The sequence below is a fragment of the Apium graveolens genome, chromosome 9, assembly GCF_009905375.1.
Source record: "Apium graveolens cultivar Ventura chromosome 9, ASM990537v1, whole genome shotgun sequence".
NCBI classification, from domain to species: domain Eukaryota; kingdom Viridiplantae; phylum Streptophyta; class Magnoliopsida; order Apiales; family Apiaceae; genus Apium; species Apium graveolens.
In genome coordinates, this window is record NC_133655.1 from 64,724,417 (window position 1) to 64,746,743 (window position 22,327).

Here is a 22,327-nt window from a genome sequence, read left to right on the forward strand (position 1 = left end):
AACTTTGTTGCAGATGATAAAATCTCCTTGACTGTCTAATAAATCCATATTGGTGTGATTATTAATCTCTTCTTTATTCCACCTCCCCTCTTCCTTTCCTTCCTTCTCTTTGCTCTATCTTCAATCTTTAGTTCTTGAAAACATTTGTCTCACTTGTCCATATAAATAACTTTTTATTTCTTTTGTCTATTACAAAGGCATACTCATCCAAGTAAAGCCTCAAGCACTTGCAACAACTTCTGAATTCTACCGGTGTCCATACCTTCTCCAAATTCCTCATTGCTTTGATTTCGGATTTGAAAGTCACATCAAAACTTGACTTAATCTAATTGGAATCGATTTCCATCTAACTGACCATTAATTGGTAAAATTAACCAATTAACTCACTTAATTGATCAATTGCACCAAGTGATGACTAGCTAAATGAAATCAAAGACCAATTATATATAGTCGGATTGGCTGTAACAATCTCTTTGAAGAACTGAGATCACAATTGTTTGGAGTATCAACATGAATATCAATAACACACGGGAGTATACTTTCCATTTTTAAGAGTAAGTTATTTTCCGAAAAATTTGGGTAGCATCTCCTTTATATTATTGACTACCAGTTGGGCTCAAGCCGACACCAACAATCAATCAAATAACCAACAATCAACCCTCAAATATACCAGTCCACTTCCACTTTCTAAACTCACCATTTCACTACCTCATGTAATATTAATCAGTACAACCCATGTCTCCAGTTCAACTTAAGATTATAGCGAACAATTCTTATTATACCATACCTTTTTCTCATATTTTCTGATTATAACCGAATATCACTACTGAGTACACTTATAAATTATTTTAGAATTCTTCTAGTTCATGTTTCAATTCAAGCTCTCTAATTAATAATTTATCCATCCTTGAAAACATACACTTATTCTCATTAGTCAACTTGTTTAACTTTTGATAACCAACACGAGGTCTTAAACAACACTCGTATAATCTTGTGAAATAATTCAATAGGTTTTAAAGCATCGCATCTTAAAAATTGTTGCAGTCAAACCACCATACCTTCATCTCCCCCTATGTCTTTCCATACTGAACCTTCTTTGCTGACCTAGTTATAAGCATCAAATTTACCATAACTTACTTACTTGAGTGGGAAAGCCCAACCATCCCTTGATGAACACACACAAAGTTTATTCGTAACTAGCATTTCTTTGATCTTGAATCTACATGACAAATATCTCCCACATGATTGAGGTATGCTTCATCTTCACAACGTATTAATCAAGTATCTGGTTATTATTAAGAATTTATTCATTCATTTCCGTTGTCCAATCAATCAACGTATTAGGATTTTTCTCTGTAAATTCCATATTTTTACTGATCGATTATGATTATACGAATAAAATGAAATAATAAAAGGGCTATATATATTTATGGAATATTGGTTCGTGTTGGATCGTTGTGGATCGATAAATTAATTACTTAGCTGCTAAGTAACTGCAAAAATTATCCGATTTAATACCTGTATTGAATAATTATCCAAAACGGGCTCCTTATAAAACACTTTATTTAAAAATAACGTAATAATATCCCGTCTTTCGAGAATACGGGTTTTGTTGATTCACCGAAATGAGTATTGTATCAAAAATCTTGCGCCAGGCCGCGCACGGGTCAAACCGTAATCCGGATCGAAAAAGTCAAAACACGAAATATAACGACTCGTATATTTTTATTTTATTTCTAATATTTGGAAGTGTAATAAAAGTTTAAGTAAATAAATAAAAGAAGTGTATTGATTTTGGCAGCGGTTGTTGATTGTTATTTAATTAATTATGATATGTTGTTATGTGGGATTGGAATTATGTGATTTATTGGTGAGTTATGTGATTGTATTTCGCATGCAAAAGTGATTTTATGATAATTTTAATTCCATAAATATTTGGGTTGCCTTTAAAATTGGTTTTCTAATTTTATAATTTCAATAATTATTTTTAGGACTTTATAAAATTGAGAAATCAATATTTCGTTAATTATTCATTTTTAAATGATTTTCTGAGTGTGTTAAATGCTAAAATCCATATTTAATTATGGGAATCTTTAAAAATTATGAAATTTATATTTTATTAGGTTCGTATTATTCGGAGAATTTTAAAATTATTTTGGGAATTTTCAGGAATCATTTCAGGCGTGCGTCGTTTCGTTATTTATTAAAAAGCGGATATAACGTGTACCTTAAAAATCATTTAAAAATTTCGAAAGTTACGTTTTTATTTACTTCGGGATATTTATAATATTTTAAAGCTATTTTCGTAATTTTCGAAGGTTGTTTTATTCGCAACTTATTTCGTTTAATTTCAGGTTTCGGGGCAAAACAGATTATCAAAACCTTTATAATTATCCTAAACACTACGTGTTGCTTTTATATTTCAGCATTGGAGACGTGTTGTTGCCTGTGTTATTGCCTGTGCTTGATTGCAGCATCTGTTAAAAATATATATATATATATATATAAGATTAACAAAGTAAAAGGGGGGTTTCCCCTTTCACTCCGTTCATCTCGACAGTCTCTCTCTTATATCTCTCTCTCCGCTCTCTCCCCATTTCCTGTTTTCTTAGTGTTTCGGCTGCTTAATTCAGTCGCCGTTTCTGTTTTTTCGGCTTACTACCTCCGGTGAGCCGCCGCTTATCTTGGCTTGGCTGGTTCGATTCGTATATATATATATGCATGTAAATGTGTATATATTATATGTGTGTTGTGTTATATGTGTGTGTTGTGTTGTGTGTGTGCGTTGTGTTGTGTGTGTGTGTGTTCACCGGGATGGTGGTGTTGTGCCTTGGTTCCGGTTTGGTCTGTGATGTTCATTTTTCTGTGGTTGGGCTTGCAGTTGGGCTTAGCATTTCGGGCTTTGCTGATGGGCCTGTTTATGCAGTTGGGATTTTGTGTTGGGCCTTGTTGGGCCGCTTGGGTGTTGATTGTTTGGATTGTGCAGATTTTTAATTTAATTTCTTTTATTGCAGGAAATTATTGATTAATATTCGTGATATTAATTATTCGTGTTGGAATTGATTTTAAAATAATCGGTAGAATTTATTTGGATACCCGAATATTTTCGTGCACCAATAAATTTTGCCGCCGTAACGCGATGACTCGTTACGAGCGGACGGTGGACGGTGATGACGACTGAGTCCTAAATTTTATAAATAAATAAAATGATTTTTCGTAAAATATTTTCAGACTTAAATAATTAATTGTGATTGGTGTTGGGATGTAAGTTGTATAAAAGGATAAAATAATATTGTGGATTGTTGAGAATTGTTGGTGTCGATTATAATCGACGGGTAGTCTTATAAATAAAGAAGTTGCTACCAAAATTTTCTAAAAAATATATTTGTAATCGTATATAGTTATGTGCTACGTGTTACCCCTATTTACGTTCGAGAAATATGATTACATGATTATGTGTATAATATTAATACGAGTCGGGTTGTCGGATTTGGGTTATTAGGATTTGAGGATATCAAGCATGTCGGTATAACTAATTAGGGTATTCTGTAATTGTAGATCCCAGTCGAGTTGTTCCAGGATCAAATTCAGTGTGAAAGCTATTAGGGTTTGTAAAGCGTTGCAAGGCAAGTACCCCTGACCATTCTTTTATGGTTCAGTGTATATGAATAGCTAAATGATTTATTCTCGTAATAGCTAAATCATTGTTTTCGAATTGTTTTGGGGAAAAGTAACTTCGAAAGGTACCTATCTCGAATGAAATGATTTGCGAACTGGATTTTTATATGTGTGCTGGTTAAATATATGGTTTTGAAAGGAGATAGGTACAAGTGTTTTGAAAACTGGATAAAACGGTTAGATATGGGATACATTGGGGCCAGAGTAGGCCTATTGAGGTGGCGTAAGAGGCTAATCCGGTTGCGCGCATTATAAAACCGATTAGTCCAGCAGGTCAGACACCTAGCTAGTCTCTGAGTTCCGGAACAGGTAAATGGGATGACAGTTAGAGCCGTCTGGTGTTGATAGCCTGATCAGCTGTCTTCACATATCCACTATGTATCTGATTGGAATTTGTGAATTATATGAAAGCATGATTTATTGATATAGCGGTTTTATAAAATGGTTAGCATGATAAAATTGGACTCTAGTATTCCACAACACACTACAATGTTGTTTTCACAAAGCATGCTAATTAGTGATATCCAGTTACTTTGATTATTATTATGAAATGTTGATATCATGATTACAGCTCTGTTCCTATTATTGTTACATTATTGTTTTAATCTGTTGTTCATACTTGGTACTGCTGAACGATTATGCTCACCCTTGTAAACTGTTACGTATATTTCGCATATGCCTAGAAGATCAGTCAGACCAACCCGTGTTCCTGCCCCTACTGGAGCTGGCTCCTTTGAGGTAGTTGTATCAGGCCATGAGGTCTGAAGAGTTGCTGAATAAAATAGTGTGTCTTAGATAGTGAATAAAGAGTTTGTAATATTGAGAACCTGAATTATACTTGAACCTGGATCGGATCTTGGTTTGGGGTCAAGTTAGTATATTCTAATAGCAATTCTGTTGTTTATATTTTTGGTAATGGTGTTTAGTAACGTTAACTCCTGACCCCGGGGTTGAGGCCGTCACAGCTGGTATCAGAGCTACAGGTTCAAGTCCCTGATTCAGGTTAGGGATTGTGTTAAGTAGGTGATAGCGTGAGTCTTTAAGTGTGAGTCAGCAACTCTTATAGAGGAGCAAACCTTTAGAGTCAGTCGAGGGTTCTGACGGCGTTACCCTGGCATCTATTAAATGTTTTGGTAGAATTGCCTTGACCTGGATGTGTCTTGTATGTATATTATTATGTTGGGAGTGGCCTATTGCGATTTCAAGTTCTCCATCTCGGGCTTCTGATTCGGATAGCTCAGATTCGGAGAAACCCCTTGATGATGTTGTTGAGGAGACCCCTATGCAACCAGTCCCTTCTTTTGTGCATCAAGACATTCCTGGATCTGGTCCTCGTCCCTGTTGGGTACGTAGGTCTGTGTCTGTTGTCAGGGATTTCCCTCCTGGTTGCGATCTCAGTTCTTCCATGATGAGACCTCCGGCACCTCCTGTGGCCCCTAGTGGTATTTCTTCACCGATCCCTGATCATGTGCATAGGGCGGTGAATACTTCCTTTATCAGAGATCAGAGTCCAAAGTTTGCTGCCCAGTTGGACCAGGTACCTATTACACCATTTCAGGGTATTTCTGCCCCTTACCCTGAGGTGCGAGCCCGTGTGAGAGCATTGACCCAGATGGCTGTAGAGAGGGCTAGATCTATTGACCGTTTCATTAGCTCAGAGTTCAGAGCGGTGCAGTATCAGGACCTAGTGAACTGGCTAGTGTTTGAGCTAGGTTCCATTGGTGGCAGTGGTAGAGACTAGATAGAGATGCAGTAGGGGGATGCAGAGCCCAGAGTTGACTTCTAGGAGTTCTGTAGTTGTTTACTTTGTATATGTACATTATGTTGTGATAGTTTGTAGTAGGCGAGGCTGTTATGACAGCCAATTTTGGCGTGTATTCGGATGGTTTTTTGTATTTGGATTTTCAGTTGTACTAGTAGGGTTCTGTTGGTTACTGTAGTTCAGCTGCTTTATATTATTGTTCAGTTTTTATATATTGTGCGTTGTTATTATTGTTTTTATTATTATTGTTGTTTCTGTTGCTGGCATTTTTAGATTATAATCATTCACTCAGGACGGATCCAATTATAATGGGGGATGAGAATATTGTCTTAGTGGCAACGCTCTCCGGATGCATACATATAAACTGCTGGAGCAATCCATTTTCTTATATATGACTATCATGTTTCAGGAGATGCCACCAAAGCAAAATTCTCAGCCCAATAACGGATCTGTAGGGGATCCTTCCATGAGTGATTTGATGAACTTGTTGCGTCAGCAGACAGTACAGCTGGCCCAACAGCAACAACAATTCCAGCAACAGCAGCAACAATTACAACATCAACAACAACAGCAACAGCAGCTCATACAGCAACAACAACATCAAATCCAACAGCAGCAACTACAAATCCAACATCAGCATGAGATGAGAGGGGCAAATCAAGGTGTTAGTTTTAAGTCTTTTCAAGCAGTGAAGCCCCCAGAGTTTAAAGGAGAAGTATATCCTGTTGCTGCCAGGATATGGTTAAAGGAAATGGAAAAGGCGTTTGTGCTCACTAAGGTGAGTGAGGATTTAAAGACTGATTATGCTAGTTATTTTCTGAGGAATGATTCGAATTATTGGTGGGAATCTACGCGAGCCCTAGAAGGAGAAGGTCCAGTTCCCTGGGCCAGATTCACAAAATTTTTTTTGGAAAAGTACTTTCCAGCCTGTCTCCAAAGTCAAATGGAGATGGAATTTTTGGAGTTGAAACAAGGAAATAGGAGTGTTACGGAATATGAAGCGAAGTTTACGGAGTTGGCCCGTATAGCACCGAAATATGTGAGTTCAGAAGCCCAACGAGCGAAGCGGTTTCAACAAGGGTTGAAGCCAGAAATAAGAAGTGGAGTTGTAGCCTTACAACTCAAGACATATACTTCGGTAGTTCAGGCTGCCCTGGTGATAGAGAGTGATCAGAAGTTAGCTGCAAAGGAGCAGGGTGAAAAGAAAAGGAAATTTGAAAGTGTACCTACAAAGTCAGAATCAGGAATAGCAAGTCGAAAGTTCCAGCGTTGGTTTGGCAAGAATAAGAATAAAAAGTTTAAAGGGCAGAACTTTCCCCAAGTTAAGCCCGGTACAACATCAGTTAACTCTGCCCCGACGAGGATGAGTAAGCCAGTAGTTGATTGTAAGATGTGTGGGAAAAAGCACAGTGGACAGTGCCGAGAGAATGTTAATTATTTTAAGTGTGGACAGAAAGGTCACTATTCCATGGAGTGTAAGTCTGAGATTCAAAGAGTTACTTGTTTTAGTTGCGGCAAAGTGGGACACATAGCTAGAAATTGCAAGTCAGTGACTCAAGGTAATGTTGGAAAGAGTGTGTCCCAAGGACCAGCAACCAGTACTACGAGAGCTAGGACTTTTAAGATGACCCAGAAGTCTCCAGTTCATGACTCTGATGTGGTTGCAGATTCTTAATTCCGTACCTGTTAACGTTTTGTTTGATTCGGGAGCGTCCAAATCTTTTATATATGTGAATTATGTGAATAAAATTCAATTGATGCTAGAAGATTTAGATGAACCCTTAACTATAGAAGTGGCTAATAAAGATAAAGTACTTGTAAAACAATTTTGTCCTAGTTGTTCCTTAGAGATTTTGGGGTATATGTTCCCTGTTGACTTAATACCCTTCGAGTTGGGAGATTTTGATGTTATTTTAGGTATGGATTGGTTGTCTCGATATAGGGCAAATATTGATTGTAAGAAAAAGAGAGTTGTTCTGTACACCTCAGATAATAGAAGGATCAGTTACCAAGGGCAGAGGCAAGATAGGAAGTTTCTCTCAGTGATGCAAGCAAGAAAATTGCTGAGACAAGGATGTGAAGCGTACTTGGCTCATGTAGCGGATACGAAGAAAGAGACCCCTATTTTGGATGACATCCCAGTAGTAAGAGAATTCCCTGATGTTTTTCTAGAAGAATTACCAGGATTGCCACCTGATCGTGAGATAGAGTTTTCCATTGATTTGATACCTGGAGCTGAACCAGTTTCTAAGGCTCCATATAGAATGGCCCCGATGGAAATGAAAGAATTGGTTAAGCAACTTCAGGAATTATTGGATAAAGGAGTTATTTGACCCAGTGTTTCCCTGTGGGGTGCTCCAATGTTATTTATGAAGAAAAAGGATGGATGTATGAGATTGTGTATTGATTACAGAGAGCTGAATAAGTTGACGATAAAGAATAAATATCCTTTATCGCGGATCGATGATTTATTTGACCAGCTTAAGGGAGCATGTTACTTTTCAAAGATTGACTTAAGGTCCGGCTACCACCAATTGAAGATAAAGCCCGAGGATATCCCCAAGACTGCATTTCGAACAAGGTATGGCCATTACGAGTTTCTAGTAATGTCGTTTGGATTGACGAATGCGCCAACAGCTTTCATGGATTTGATGAATAGGGTATACAAGGAGTATCTGGATAAGTTTATTATTATATTTATTGATGACATCCTCATATACTCGAAGAATCCAGAAGATCACGCGGTGCATCTGCAGATTGCCCTTCAAAAGTTAAGAGAAAAGCAATTGTATGCTAAGTTTTCTAAGTGTGAGTTTTGGCTGACGGAAGTACAGTTTCTTGGTCACGTAATAAGTAAAGAAGGTATCAAAGTAGACCCGGTAAAGATTGAAGCCGTATCAAAATGGGAGCAACCGAAGACACCAACGGAAATAAGAAGTTTTCTTGGATTAGCAGGATATTATCGAAGGTTTGTGAAAGATTTCTCGAAGATTGCATCCCCACTAACCAAGTTGACCAGGAAGAATGAGAAGTTCGTTTGGACAGAAAAGTGTGAAGAGAGTTTCCAGGAGTTAAAATGAAGGCTAGTGATGGCTCTAGTGTTAGCATTGCCAGATGAGATGGGAAACTTTGTAATTTATAGTGATGCTTCTCTGAAAGGATTAGGATGTGTGTTAATGCAGCATGACAAAGTGATTGCATATGCCTCGAGACAACTAAAGCCTCACGAACAAAAATATCCAGTTCATGACCTTGAATTGGTGGCTATAGTATTTGCTTTAAAGTTATGACGTCACCATTTGTATGGAGAGAAATGCGATATTTACACCGATCATAAGAGCCTGAAGTACATATTCACGCAGAAAGATCTGAACATGAGACAGAGAAGGTGGTTGGAGTTGATTAAGGACTATGATTTTTCAATTAATTATCACCCAGGTAAAGCCAATGTAGTGGCTGATGCCTTAAGTAAAAAGGAAAGGCTGAATATGATTAAGATTACGGAAGAGTTGGCACGAGTCCTTAGGAATAAATCGATTCCTATAGTAAAAGTTTTGTGGAGAAATCCTCGAGTAGAAGAGTCTACTTGGGAATTGGAATCAGACATGCTTGATAAATATCCTCATTTGTTTAGTTAAATTAGATTCTGGGGACATAATCTTTTTAAGGGGGAAATAATATAACGACTCATATATTTTTATTTTATTTCTAATATTTAGAAGTGTAATAAAAGTTTAAGTAAATAAATAAAAGAAGTGTATTGATTTTGGCAGCGGTTGTTGATTGTTATTTAATTAGTTATGATATGTTGTTATGTGGGACTGGAATTATGTGATTTATTGGTGAGTTATGTGATTGTATTTCGCATGCAAAAGTGATTTTATGATAATTTTAATTCCATAAATATTTGGGTTGCCTTTAAAATTGGTTTTCTAATTTTATAATTTCAATAATTATTTTTAGGACTTTATAAAATTGAGAAATCAATATTTCGTTAATTATTCATTTTTAAATGATTTTCTGAGTGTGTTAAACGCTAAAATCCATATTTAATTATGGGAATCTTTAAAAATTATGAAATTTATATTTTATTAGGTTCGTATTATTCGTAGAATTTTAAAATTATTTTAGGAATTTTTTGGAATCATTTCAGGCGTGCGTCATTTCGTTATTTATTAAAAAGCGGATATAACGCGTACCTTAAAAATCGTTTAAAAATTTCGAAAGGTACGTTTTTATTTACTTCGGGATATTTATAATATTTTAAAGCTATTTTCGTAATTTTCGGAGGTTGTTTTATTCGCAACTTATTTCGTTTAATTTCAGGTTTCGGGGCAAAACAGATTATCAAAACCTTTATAATTATCCTAAACACTACGTGTTGCTTTTATATTTCAGCAGGGGACACGTGGTGTTGCCTGCGTTGTTGCCTGTGCTTGGTTGCAGCATCTGTTAAATATATATATATATAAGATTAACAAAGTAAAAGGGGGGTTTCCCCTTTCACCCCGTTCATCTCGACAGTCTCTCTCTTATATCTCTCTCTCCGCTCTCTCCCCGTTTCCTGTTTTCTCAGTGTTTCGGCTGCTTAATTCAGTCGCCGTTTCTATTTTTCCGGCTTATTACCTCCGGTGAGCCGCCGCTTATCTTGGCTTGGCTGGTTCGATTCGTATATATATATGTGCTTGTAAATGTGTATATATTATGTGTGTGTTGTGTTATGTGTGTGTGTTGTGTTGTGTGTGTGCGTTGTGTTGTGTGTGTGTGTGTTCGCCGGGATGGTGGTGTTGTGCCTTGGTTCCGGTTTGGTCTGTGATGTTCGTTTTTCTGTGGTTGGGCTTGCAGTTGGGCTTAGCATTTCGGGCTTTGCTGATGGGCCTGTTTATGTAGTTGGGATTTTGTCTTGGGCCTTGTTGGGCCGCTTGGGTGTTGATTGTTTGGATTGTGCAGATTTTTAATTTAATTTCTTTTATTGCAGGAAATTATTGATTAATATTCATGATATTAATTATTCGTGTTGGAATTGATTTTAAAATAATCGGTAGAATTTATTTGGATACCCGAATATTTTCGGGCACCAACAAATTTTGCCGCCGTACCGCGATGACTCGTTACGAGCGGACGGTGGACGGTGATGACGATGTTCTAGTCCTAAATTTTATAAATAAATAAAATGATTTTTTGTAAAATATTTTCGGACTTAAATAATTAATTGTGATTGGTGTTGGGATGTAAGTTGTATAAAAGGATAAAATAATATTGTGGATTGTTGAGAATCGTTGTTGTCAATTATAATCGACGGGTAGTCTTATAAATAAAGAAGTTGCTGCCAAAATTTTCTAAAAAATATATTTGTAATCATATATAATAATGTGCTACGTGTTACCCCTATTTACGTTCGAGAAATATGATTACATGATTATGTGTATAATATTAATACGAGTCGGGTTGTCGGATTTGGGTTATTAGGATTTGAGGATATCAAGCATGTCGGTATAACTAATTAGGGTATTCTATAATTGTAGATCTCAGTCGAGTTGTTCCAGGATCAAAGTCAGCGTGAAAGCTATTAGGGTTTGTAAAGCGTTGCAAGGCAAGTACCCCTGACCATTCTTTTATGGTTCAGTGTATATGAATAGCTAAATGATTTATTCTCGTAATGGAACAGAAACGTTTTAAGTTACGTATCCCCTGTATGTATAAAAATCATTGTTTTCGAATTGTTTTGGGGAAAAGTAACTTCGAAAGGTACCTATCTCGAATGAAATGATTTGTGAACTGGATTTTTATATGTGTGCTGGTTAAATATATGGTTTTGAAAGGAGATAGGTACAAGTGTTTTGAAAATTGGATAAAACGGTCAGATATGGGATACATTGGGGCCAGAGTAGGCCTATTGAGGTGGCGTAAGAGGCTAATTCGGTTGCGCGCATTATAAAACCGATTAGTCCAGCAGGTCAGAGACCTAGCTAGTCTCTAAGTTCCGGAACAGGTAAATGGGATGGCAGTTAGAGCCGTCTGGTGTTGATAGCCTGATCAGCTGTCTTCACATATCCACTATGTATCTGATTAGGATTTGTGAATTATATGAAAGCATGATTTATTGATACAGCGGTTTTATAAAATGGTTAGCATGCTAAAATTGGACTCTGGTATTCCGCAGCACACTACAATGTTGTTTTCACAAAGCATGCTAATTAGTGATATCCAGTTACTTTGATTATCATTATGAAATGTTGATATCATGATTACAGCTCTGTTCCTATTATTGTTACATTATTGTTTTAATCTGTTGTTCATACTTGGTACTGTTGAGCGATTATGCTCACCCTTGCAAACTATTACATATATTTCGCATATGCCGAGAAGATCAGTCAGACCAACCCGTGTTCCCGCCCCTACTGGACCTAGCTCCTCTGAGATAGTTGTATCAGGCCATGAGGTCTGAAGAGTTGCTGAATAAAATAGTGTGTCTTAGATAGTGAATAAAGAGTTTGTAATATTGAGAACCTGAATTATACTTGAACCTGGATCGGATCTTGGTTTGGGGTCAAGTTAGTATATTTTAATAGCAATTCTGTTGTTTATATTTTTGGTAATGGTGTTTAGTGACGTCAACTCCTGACCCCGGGGTTGAGGCCGTCACACGGAAACTGTTCGGAATTATCAGATTAGGTTAGGAAGGAGTTTTCAGAAGAGTTTCGGGTTGTAAAAATGTAAATATGGTTGAAGTCGAACGATTCCCGACTTTATAAAAATAATTTTGTAATTATTCAGAAAATATTTATTAAATCTGTAAATTATTGTAAAATCATATAACGATCCAAAAATTACCATAAAAATACCACAATTATCTATATTTTATTCTGGACACCATAAAATTAACATACCTATATTTTATCACATTTAAACATCCACATGTCAACACCAATCATCAGATAATTCACCAAAAATCACATAATAATCACATAATAATTATTTATTGATAAAAATAATTACACGCTATATCCCGGATATTACTACTAATGAGTGCAATTACAAATTATTCTAGAATTCTTCTAGTTTGTGTTTCAATTCAAGCTCTCTAATTAACAATTCATTTATCCTTGACAACATACACTTGTTCTTATTAGTTAACTTGTTCAACTTCTGATAACCAATACCTGATCTCAACCAACACTATCATAATCTTATGAAAGAATTCATTTGGTTTTAAAGCATCACTTCTTAAAAATTGTTGCAGTTAAACCACCATACCTTCATCTCCACTTATGCCTTTTCATATTGAACTTCCTTCACCGATTCAGTTATGAGTATCAAATTTTCCATAACTCATTTACTTAAGTGCGAAAACACAACCATTCCTTGAAGAACACCCTTAAAGTTTATTCTTAACTAGAACTTCTTCGATCTTGAATCTTCATGACAATTATCTCCCAGATGATTGAGGTATGCTTCATCTTCACAATGTATAAATCGATTATGTTGTCATTATTAAGAATTTCTTCATTTGCTTCTGCTGTCTAATCAATCATTTACCTTATCCGGTATACGCAACTTTACTTTCTTATTTCTCTAGTTAATTTACCTCATACTGTTCGCTAACTACTTCAATTCACGCAAAAATTTCAGACTTGAAATATATCATGTATACAGATTTCCACTTCTGATTTGATGTCCTCGCAACAACCATGTTATCGGCATAATGGTTCTTCTCTGCACGTAAATGTCCACCATTTATTGGCTTGCAATTATCCATACTTATCCTGTAACTCCATATGCTACACGGGTTCATTTCACTTTGTTTTAAACATTCAAAGAATAGACCTTACACAAGAAGGGAATTTGTGTATGTGATTCTGATTGGAAACCTTTTGTATAGAATAACAGTATAAGGAAACAATCGGAAGGATCCATAAATCAACAAATCATATTTGAAGAAGAAAGAATGAAGAATGATTTAGATATGAATGAGACAACCATATTTGTACTCAAGATAACCAGTCTTTCATACTATATGGCATATAACACATGATTAGGTGGCGTCCCACCAGACTTTTTGTCAATTCGACAAAGCGTCACACCATAACACTGATTGTCTCAATCAGAAAGCAATATTTTGAAGAAGGAGTGATTTGAAAGGTATTCAACAATTTTCTTATCACCTTATAGAGCTGATCATGAAAGATATTCATACTTTATTCAAGATTCATAAGAATATATATAGTTTTATAGAAAAGAATGATATCTTTGGTCGCCATCCATATTTCATCTATTTACGGCTTCAACGCTGATTCGATCGATATATCCCATTCCGAGTCATATATTAACTTTAGAAAGTTCTCTGAAATGCTTTCTTAAATTGATTATTAGAATAAATTCCCATTCATTAGGTCTTGTATCTTTAGCGTCGCACTTCCATGTTCAATATTTTTATAATTCGACCCTATTTGCACTCTTACGAGATTTACAATCATAACTTCTAATTTTGCTTATGCTACTGATCATTCTACATATCGACTTCTTTGTTAATAACATTCTTCCTTAACAAAAGCCTGAAAATTTTCTCAATCTTCTTTGATCATACTCGGCTTCTTTTAAGTCGACGTACCCTTTGAATTCTAATAATCCCATAAATTGGATGAGTAGTTTCTCCGTACATTGGTTCCATCGTTAAACTTATCAAACAAGATTAGCACTCTCCTGTTAAGAACAATCAAATCTTCTTCATAATAGAGGATCCACTTGGCCTTCTAAATGAACCATACTAACTTCTAGAAAAAATATTCTTCTGGATAATCTGAATCTTATAACAATCTCGAAACTCAAGGAGTAATTGGACAACCAAGTTTTAAAACATGTTTTTTTAACGGACTTTTCAGAAAAAAATTTGTTAAAAAAAACTCTTTTGAAAACTGGTTTAAAATATTGAAAATCATACACCTGGTCATCACTACTATATGAGTTGGTTGTCGTCCTTCTCAACTACCACAAGGAATTTAATTAGGAAAACGCTCAGATAACAACCCATTCATTTCCATATATCCTCAACCCCTTATTGAGTCCATTTTGCCTTCATTGGTCGACAAAACTCCAGTTTGCATATTATCTTATTCGTAACTTCATTTCTAGTATCCCGTACTGGTAATACTCCCATCATCATCTCTTACGATTACGAAGTATAACAAGTCTATCTAGTAATTATCAAATCTATTTTATAAAACAAGGTCGACTAATATCACATCACATTACTACTATACGTATCATGTTTGGTCATAACATCATCATCTAATTTCAAGAAAACTCTCGATCTCCAATCTTTTCAAACTCCTTTAAAATCCATCTAGCTCACTCCACCAGATAATCATAGGTGGCATACTTACTAGTAGCTCCATATAATTTGGTAGCAGCTATTCTCCGGAACACACGAATCCTCTCTATAGGTTTTTCGCACCCTTCTTAATATCTCGTATACTCACCATATGTTGTAGCTCTTGAATCCATCCTCATAGGTACTATTACTTCATAAGACGGGTTTTAAACTGATGGTATAGAACAATGTGTAGGATAGACAGTAAAGATGCACTCACAGCTGAATATCCGGTAAAACCAGAATCAGCATGTGGGGGATTGTCAAATAAGTAGTCTCGCATCAGGGGATGGTATAACAGCTTGAAAAGGTGCAACCGTCGCAACAGGAGGTGATATGGCTAACACTGGTGGAAGAGCAGCGCGTGACTCAGATGATGGTCCTCCGATGAAGGCTCTGAATGATCAGACAATCCCGGGATAAAAGAATCTGCCATTGCTGCTATCTGAAAATTGCGTCGCTAGATAAGAATCTCGAATCTCATCACGAATCAGACTAAAACCTACTATACAGTCGCGCTCAACCTCTCGATGTCCTATCTTTCTATTTCTTAATCCTAATCCTAACCCTCTACCCATTCCCGACAATCTAGGTTTGTTTCAGTGACTTATAATATGTAGCTCTGATGCCAAACCTCTGACACCCTCCAAACCCGTGTCAGAAGTTTGGGGTTTACAACACACACCCAATATATAAACTTGTATATAAAATATTATATCCATTGACCCTTCTTTACACAACCACATATCGCAATAGGTTAAAGTATGAAAACAAGCCACAACCTTAACTTTTATTACATCGTACCAAATCCCAACTAGTTCAACTTACAACTAATAATGATATCATTCTTATAATCTTGCATAACTCATCTACAATATAATGCTCCTGCTAGCTCGATCCAACTTAACCTGGAAACCTAGCTCGCACACTGGACAGGGAATCCTCGTTACCAATAATTTCCTTTTCAACTGTTGAAAACCTAAAAATATTTGCAAGAGTGATCTAACTAGCTCAGCAAGTCATAATAGCAATAACTGAGGTTAAACAATGATCAACTGAAATGATCTGAAGAATCAAGTTTCTGGATAAGCAATGATTAGAATTGCATATTCAGTTTTTCATTTTAAAAACCAAGGTTAGGCCGCCGATTAGTTACGCATTAACCCCGAGCAAGGCACACATCCCTGCTCTCTATACTGGATCCAAGGCACGCATTGGCCTAATATGACCACGAATCTGGTCCACATTTATAAAACCATCCAATTCTAAAACAATTCAGTATGATAACCATTGTAATTTAATAAAAACAGAATCATGATTAACATTGATAAAGCATTTATCTCAGAGCATAAAACATTTCACAGGTATCACCAAGGTATATCAAGGTGTAAAGATGAAGAACGACTTCAAGCATGATGAAGAATCAAGAATCTGATGAACAATGGTTCAATGGTAAAGCAGGGTATAGATCTTTGATGATATAGGGTAGTATAGGGTACATCAGTTTCTGTATGCTCAAGTAGTTCTGTTTCAGTATTTTATTTATGGTGGGTATGTATTTGTGGAGCAGTATCATATTTGAATGGTTTAATATATGGGAAATCAACCGTTGGTGTTTTACAAGAAATAAGGCTTACAACTCAAGTTCAATGATATGATCAGGATTCAAGGTTGAATAGCTTAAAGCGCTTGCAATATAAAACAAGATTTATTTTGAATACTAGCAACATGTTATGAGAAAGTTCATAAATATTTGCAATATATCTCGAAGAAAGGTTCAGAAGTACTTGCCTTATCACGGATGATTCCCAACTTTACTTGTACTCGTCTAACAGTTCTACTCAACAACCATTTTCCTTTTTTTTCAATGCCTCGCTTCTACTCACTGATCACTTGCTTTCTTTTTCTACATCTCGATTCTATTTACTGATCACTTGTTTTCCTTTTCTATGCCTGGCCTCCTCTTCTAGGCATCACAATATCTATCAATACTCAATCTCATATTATTCTAATCGTCACATAGACGTCATAAGCTTTTATCTACCCTTCATTTGACCCAAATCCAATTTACGGATTAAAAGTTATTGCAAAAACCGTCAAACAATGCACGTACAATTATATTATACATCAATCGGATCACATATAACACGTAACATGTAAGATATTCAATTAAAATAATTATTCGAAGAAGATTCAGGGTTAAAATGATTTTCCAAGTATTTAATTTGAATTTTTGAACATTTTTCGGAATTAAAACGGGTCTCCGAATCATTTTATAATTAAATAATAGAGTTCGAACACCCGAATCTGGCTTACAAATAATTTAATAATAATTATCGAGCCTTGAAAATAATTTAAAATAATATTATTAAGCTCGAAACTATTATTCAGAATTTTAAATCAAAAATAATAATTAAATCTAATTAAATAATTAATTTAAATTAATTAATAACTAATTAAATTAATTAATCAATTAATATTTAATTTAATTGACTAGTTAAATATTTAATTATCAACTAAAATAAATTAATTAAATAATTTAGATTTATTTTGTAATTAAAAATAATGAATTATGGAATTTTAAATGAATTTTAGAAATTATTAAAAATAGAATCAAACACTAATTTCTATATGTTATTGAACTCAAAATTCAACATATAATATACGAAATTGACCAGAATTCAATTATCTACAACATGGAATCATCAAATCACACAAACAACATCAAGAACAAAAATTCATAATTTAGTCTACAAATAATTCGAAATAAAATAATTAAATAAGAAAGTTACCTCGATTTCTGCACCAAAATAGTTGATTGATTTAGACAGGTCTTTTCGAGAGCTTCGATTAGATATATCTCACACTTGAATCGGAGTTCGATAACGCCTTCGTTCGTACGTTTGATTATGAAGAACATAATATATAATTAGGGTTTTCTCTGTATTTTATCGGTTTTAACTGGTTGATTATGATTATACGAATAAAATAAGATAAAAGAAGGGCTATATATATTTATGGAATATTGGTTCGTGTTGGATCGTATTGGATCGATAAATTAGTTATTTAGCCACTAAGTAACTGCAAAAACAATCCGATTTAATACCCGTATTGGATAATTATCCAAACCGGACTTTTTATAAAACACTTTATACAAAAATAATGTAATAATATCATGTCTTTCGAGAATACGGGTTTCGTTGATTTATCGAAATGATTATCATATCGAAAATTTTGCGCCGAGACGCGTACGGGTGAAACCGTAACCCGGATCGAAAAAGTCAAAACATGGAAAATGTCTGGAATTACCAGATTAGGTTCAGTAGTGATAGGGAGTAAAATAAAACCTAACTACGTAATTAATATCGAATTAATTATATCATAATTGGGCTGACAGTAAGGCCCATTACTAAGGGCCCAAAACCCTAGATATTAATTAATTTCGTAATTAATTAATAAGGGATAAATCAGCTGATAAATAAAGTCTAAACAAGGACACAATTCCTTGGAGATTAACCTACAAGAAATCCCATAGGATAAGGAATCATTTTCCTACCTCCTAGGACTCCAAAGTCCATTCTAATTCAGAGACTTGCCCACCAAGTCTCCTAACTCTAATCCAGTTCAAGGATTCCTAACATCTATATAAGGGGCCTCACCCCACAAATCAGAACTATGTTTCTTGACTTGATCCTTGGCAATTAGCTAGGTACGTAGGCATCTTGCTAAGGCAGATCGAGTCACGAGACACAAGAGCAGTCAAATCGAGCCTCGAAGCACACGAACCCTAGTAATAAGTACAACAGTTAATATACCATAGTTTTCAATTCACAACATTTGGCGTCGTCTGTGGGAAAGCATAAAAACAACTATGGTGAGAACACGGAGTGAAAACAACGCCCCTGAAGGAACACCAGCTGGGATGACTCAAACAATTTCGTTAACGGTGGAGATACATCCGCATTTGACCTATGCCACCACCCAAGGAGGAGCCCAGGTAGAGGCAACTGAACCTGAGCCATGAGGGACGATTCCCCCGACTCCTCAAGGGACGAATTCCCAACTTCAGCAGCTACATACACCTGTGAATTCTCGACCCGTTGGGTATGAGTATTCAACTGTTGTGACCACTAACCCCCCTTATGGGATGCCCCTTTACCCCGAGATTGGAGGAAGTGAACATGCTAACCGAAGTGTAGCACAAGGGCAGACGCCCCAATATATACGTGGTTTGGCTCTTATCCAAGAGGATCAAGAATTCTCTGGCCCTTACACTGAGAGAAACTCTGAAGCTTCAGATGATGATGTGGCCCCAAAAAGGAGGCGTGTTGGTAAAGAGCCAATACCTGATAGTAACCAGCGACCTAGGAGCACCCGAGGGATGAATTCCCAAGAAGTTCAGGAGAGAATCAGGGCTCACGAGGCTGAGGTTCAAAGGCCGAAACGTGACCTGGAGGCACACCTGACCCCCAGAACCCCACTAACTCCAAGGGGGAGAAATCATCTTCCAATCATAGACCTGGATGGTCCACTACAAAGAAGGACTGTTGTCCCGAGGGCTAATCCAAGTAATCTTCTGCCCTTAGGAGATCCTGATGATCCCACTCCACCCTTGACGGGAGAGATAATGAATGCCCATATCTCAAGGAAATTTAAGATTCCCACCATCAAAGCTTATGATGGTACTAGAGATCCCACTAATCATGTCAGGACATTCTCTAATGCACTGATGTTGCAGCCCGTGAACGATGCTGTTAAGTGGCGGGCTTTTCCTCAAACCTTGTCGGGAATGGCTCAAATATGGTATATCAGTTTGCCTTCGAATTCTATTGGCTCCTTCAGAGAGCTAAGACAAGCTTTTATTAATAAATTCATCAGTGGGAGAGTGCATGAGAAAAGTTCAGTATCCATCACGAGCATAGTGTAGGGGGGAAAAGAGTCCTTGAGAGACTATATGAACCGTTTCACTAAAGAGGCTTTGAAAGTCCCAGACCTTGATGAAAAGGTAGCTATGATAGCACTGCAACAGGGAACTAGAGATGAGTTCTTTAAGATGTTATTAGCCAAGCGCCCCCTGAAAGCATGTTACAGCTCCAAGATAGGGTTGTGAAGTACATCAAAGTAGAGGAGAGCATGAAGAAGAAGGTAGCGAATAACAAGCTCGCTGGTGGCAAGAAGCAAAAGACCGATCTGGAATATATTGCTAAGGACAAGTATCCTAGAACTGAGCAAAACACTGATTCAACCCCGAAGAAGGGAGGACCTGGACAAAAGTTCATTGAATATGCTAAATTGAACGCTCCTAGAAGCCAGATGTTGATGGAAATTAAGAAAGATAGGGATGTTCGTTGGCCTAAGCCCTTCAAGGCTGATCCTACTAAGTTGTATAAGAAAAAATAGTTCAGATTTCACAAGGATGCTGGTCATGACACCGATGAGTGTAAACAATTGAAGGATAAATAGAGTTCCTCATTCGAAAAGGAAGGTTGAGCAAATATATTGGAGATGGAGGAGAAAGGAATAAAAATGTAAGAAACAATTTTGATGATCGTAGGAGGGATCAAGACGATCAGGGGCGAAATCCCCTACTCAAGGGACCGGTGATAAATACAATCTTTGGAGGGCAACGACCCCGAGGGCCAGTGATAAATACAATTTTTGGAGGACCTACTGCTGCGGGCTCATCCAAAAACTCAAGGAAAGCCTATACTAAAGAAGTTATGCATATTGTCGGGGAAGCCCCAAAGAAGGCTAGGACAGGAGTCACAATGATGTTCGATGATTTTGATTTGGAGGGTGTTAAATTTCCACATGACAATAGGGAATATCCGACTGAAGAGGGTCCTCGTAGACAACGGTGCCTTAGTGGACATTTTGCTTCATGATACCTTTTTAAGGATGGGTTACAAAGATTCTCAATTAACCCCAACTGATATGCCAATTTATGGATTTGCTGGAGTGGAATGCCCCGTTGAAGGGATAATTAAGTTACCAATGACTATAGGTCAGGAACCAAGACAAGCAACGCAGATGTTAGACTTCGTAGTGGTGAAGGCTGGATCAACTTATAATGCAATCATGGCAAGAACGAGAATACATGCCTTCAAGGCAGTTCCTTCTTCCTACCATTCAGGTAATGAAGTTTCCCACCCGGAATGGGATTGGAGAAGAGAGAGGAGATCAAAAGATGGAAAGGAGGAAGCCAACAGAAGATTTGGTTTTGATTCCTTTAGCTCCCGAGGATCTTGAGAAAGTAACTTTCATTGGAGCATCACTAGAGGAGCCCCTTAGAGGGAAGTTGGTGAAGTTTTTACAAGAGAATAGTGATGTATTTGCATGGTCGGCAGTTGATATGCTAGGCATAGACCCGGAACTGATCACTCACAAGCTGAACGTGGATCCAAATCGAAAGACTGTGAAGCAAAAGAAAATAAGCTTTGCTCCGGAAAGGCAGGAAGCTATTAATTAGAGGATGGTTTCATTTAGGAGATACAGTTCTCGGAATGGTTAGCAAACCCTGTGATGGTAAAGAAGGCTAATGGAAAATGGAGAATGTGCGTAGATTTCACTGATCTGAATGACGCATGCCCAAAGGATTGTTTCCGATTGCCAATGATAGACACATTGATAGATGCTACTGCTGGTCATGAGATGTTGAGTTTCATGGATGGATTTAGTGGATACAATTAGATCAAGATGCATAAGAATGACATCCCAAAGGTATCATTCATTACTGACTTTAGTGTTTTTTGTTATCTTGTTATGGCGTTTGGTCTCAAGAATGCAGGAGCCACCTATCAAAAGTTGGTAAATAAGATTTTCAAGGACCTAATTGGCAAAACTATGGAAATTTATGTTGATGACATGTTAGTCATGACTTTATGAAAAGCTGATCATATAACCCATTTGAGGGAAGCCTTTGAGGTGTTGAAATATCATAAAATAATGCTAAATCCTACAAAGTGTGCTTTCGGAGTGGGATCCGGAAAGTTTTTAGGTCTGATGATCTCCAAGAGGGGAATCAAAGCCAATCCTGATAAAATAAAGGCTATCCTAGATATGGAACCACCACGTTCCATAAAGGACGTATACCAAATTGTCGATATCAAGTACAAGCCACGAATGGCAATAAAAGCGCATGAATTGGCTGACTTCGTGGTGAAAGGTATCATACCCAACCAAGAAGTCGGGGGAAGGAAGATAATATACCTCAAGACACAAAAGATGATAAAGTAGACAAAGAAAAAGATGTTAAAGAAAAGGAATATTAGGTTCTTTATTTTGATGAGGCATCAAAAAAAATTCAAGCGGAGCTAGGCTAGTTTTACAAAGCCAAGATGGGTTCCTGATCGAATATGCTATGAAGCTAGACTTCCCAACTATGAATAATGAAGCAGAATATGAAGCCCTGATAGCTGGCCTCGGCCTAGCAGGAACACTGAGGGTCAAGAACTTAAAAGTATGTGGGGGATTCGAAGCTGGTCATATCCCAGGTCAAGCGAGAGTTTGAGGCAAGA